Source organism: Rutidosis leptorrhynchoides, chromosome 2 (genome assembly GCF_046630445.1).
Source record: "Rutidosis leptorrhynchoides isolate AG116_Rl617_1_P2 chromosome 2, CSIRO_AGI_Rlap_v1, whole genome shotgun sequence".
Taxonomy (NCBI): domain Eukaryota; kingdom Viridiplantae; phylum Streptophyta; class Magnoliopsida; order Asterales; family Asteraceae; genus Rutidosis; species Rutidosis leptorrhynchoides.
Window position 1 is genome coordinate 304,098,396 of NC_092334.1, and position 3,597 is coordinate 304,101,992.

Here is a 3,597-nt window from a genome sequence, read left to right on the forward strand (position 1 = left end):
AAAATATATATATTTTTATTTGGAATCGTAAATTTGTACATAATAAATATATTTGAATTATTTTAACTAATGATATAATATTTAGTCTTTCAAAACCAAATATATTTCAAAATTCGTTTTATATGATTTCACTCGTTTTATATAATAGTAGTTATTTTACCAATAATGTTTTTAATATGAAAACTAAATAGTCGGTTTATCGAGGGACACAAGTTAATCAAAGTAAAGTATACTTTTGAAATTTAAACGGAAATGATTACTAACTTTTGACTAACTCTCGTTAATGATACTTTTGTAAATCACTTTTACCAAATATTCCGGATACCGTCAAAAAGGAAAGGTTTTCTAAATTAAAGTGGACCTCTCAACAGAGACTCGTAATCATAAATCAATGTATCTGATAAATCAATCATTTGAAATTATCTTCTAATTCCATTGATAATCATATTGAAACAAATACGTTCACGTAAAGTATTATACATTTAATACTTTGTTAACGTTCTCAAGTTATAATATATATACATATACATACATATACATATTCATATTCAATTATATAATGGTTCGTGAATCGTCGAAATTTGGTTGAGTTTAAATGAATGTATAAACATAGTTTAAAATTCTTGAGATTTAACTTAACAAACTTTGATTATCATGTCAGAATAATATAAAGATTGAAGTTTAAATTTGGTCGGAAATTTTCGGGTAGTCACAAATGCTTAAGACCGCGTTATGGTGCAGTGTACTGGTCAACACTAACCGGGTTCCATGGCCTTAATTAGCAGAGGTACAGCTTACAACAACCGCTGTGCTTCAGTGTGCACGTACGAAGTTTATATGCTTGGTGACTACACTAGCATGGTTTAGGACCGCCAATGTACTAAGGGTCTAGTCAGATGTTTCACTACAAAAGAGTCCTCAGTCGGAATCCAAAGCTTGATAGACTTACTACAACCGGTGTGCCACAGTCGATCTTACGTTGTATCTGATAGACTTCTCTTACCAAGGGGTGACACAGATAGTGTACTCTGAATCGGGGTTCGCGACTTCCCAATAACAGAGCCTATAACTACGTTTTATTAGTTGGAAAAGCAATTGAGTTTAAAGCATAATTGGAAAGCATTTCAACAGCATGCACAGACCATAATATTATTTCGGCATTATAACTGCTTACATCTAGCATACACTAAAGATAACTACTCGCTAATCATGGCAACAATATCATAAAACATTATATAACATAAAGGATAGAAGTACCAGTAGATTAAATGAGTTCTGAATACAAAAGTGACAACTTCAAGACTCTAGACCGCTCCTAATACAATCTTCAGCGTTCTTCTCCGGGTACTAGGTTTCCCGCACGGAGTCGAAGGCCTTGAGAGTATGACTAATATTGTACAAGAGAGAGAAAGAAGTAAATTGAAGTGTGTGTTGGAATGAATGACAAAGACCCTTTAAATAAGCAAAGTTTTTGCCTGCAAACAGCTGGCAAGCCGTATGGCAAGCCGTTTGGCAGGCCGTATTTGGCAAGCCGTTTGCTTGGCAGCCCGTTTCTTGGGGCCGTTTGCTGGACCGTTTGGCAGGCCGTACCCTATACTGGCAAGCCGTATGGCAGGCCGTTTTTGATGCTGGTCAGCCTTGATTCACTGAATCGTAACTTGATTTCTTGTCTTTCACCATTTTTGCTATAGAATCTTCGTTTTAGCTCCGATTCTCTTGATTATTTTTGCACCGCCTTCGTAATTACTTGTTCTTCAATTCTAATCGAAGAAGTAGGTATTTTGCCGACAAAGTTTGAATCTTTCTTATTTTTGGGCCTTAATACCGGGGTGAAAACGTGACTTTTTAGCCGATATCAATGCTCTCCAAAACCCTTGAATGTCAACCCTCGAATCGTATGAAGTATACCCATGAAGGAAAACATGACAGTTTAAATGTACATACTTGTACAATTGAAGATAAAGAGCAAAATCCGCTAACGTCAGGTAGTGCATGATATTTGGATGAAGAAAGTGTATACATGCTCCCCGTGCTATACTCATCTGCATCGATATTTTCATCGAACTCCAAAGTAGCCATAAATTCCGCATAAGGCTCAACGTAGATGAACTAAGTAATGTCAAACAATTGTAACCAATCCCAATGCGTTTTGTTTCCAACCTTAAATTGTAGAATGTTTCTCATTTCCGTAGCCCAGCCACATTGTTCTAACACCTCCCAATCGATGGTTTTGATACAATATTTTCTACGATTTATCCATGTCCTCATGAATGGCTCATAAACAGGTGCATGATCTTGACCACATAGACATTCAGGTAGGTCATAGTCGGGCGCGATAAATGTCTGATTAGCCATCTACAAAATTAGGAAGCGTAAGTTATGTTTCAAAAATAATGAATAATTCGTATAACAATTATATATGAAAAGGTGCATAATATTTAAAAAAAAATGAAATGAGAGCTTTAAAATTGGCAGTTTCCATATTCCTGTTATCACAAAATTATAGCCAAATTTACCACAAACAATATTTAAGTACACTATAATATATTTCTAGTACACTTTAATTCGTACCGGTGATTGCAAAAAAAATAATAGTTAAGAATATTTCTTATAGTGAGTTAGTACGTAATAAGCATTTTTGGGCAAAGATGTCAATATTTAAGCTTGCAATAATCTATATGGTCATCATAAATTACTTTAAATATCATTAATCAACAATCTTTTCTATAATAATGGTTACGAGTTCTGGATTATTACCAAATATTTTAAAAAATATTAGTCAAGAAAGTACACCTTAGGAAACTCAAAGATTGGGTTCCAAATTGTATTTCAAGTCAAAGATATTCTAAATTTCAGTAAATCCTTGGGTTATTCTAAGTTTTAAAAACATTTTAACATTAGATTTAACTTGAAAGTTTACTTCATACGTTTTTCAAAATTTTATTTTTCAGTAATTTAGGTCTAAATCCTTGTTCCAAAGTAACTAATTGATGGAAACAACTCATTTAAGCTAGATCATTATCATTAAACTAACCGTAGTTCCTAAATTTCACCCAAAATTCAAGTCAAAACCTAACTAAACGATTCGCATGATACATGTGATTTTATAAGCCTCAATCATGCCTAAAAACTAGCATATATTAACCACATTGTCTAACTAAGCATGTAAGAACATATAATCAAGCATAAAAGCATAATTTTAACAAAAGTAAAAAATTTAACCTTAGGTCAAAATTCAATTTTTAAGCAAGAAGAGTACCTTAAACACGAAATCGGACACGAAAATGAGTTTGGACGACACGAGAGAACAAGTTTCGAGCTTTGAAGCGTTTAATTTATTCAAGACATAAGGAAAAGGAAAATGAAGAAAAAAGAAAAAGGAGAGAAAAAAGGAAAAGGAAAAAGAAAAGGAAAAATGGGTTCATGCTTTTTTGCGGGCTCGTTCCTAGACCCAACTCTCGATTTTTTTCGTCTTAAAACACAAGCTATCAGTTTGTTTTTACGAACCTTTTCGGGTTTCAAATCTTATGTGCCCGATTTATTAAGTTTTTCTATATATATTTCTATAGGTTTATATTAAATGTTAAATGAATAAAA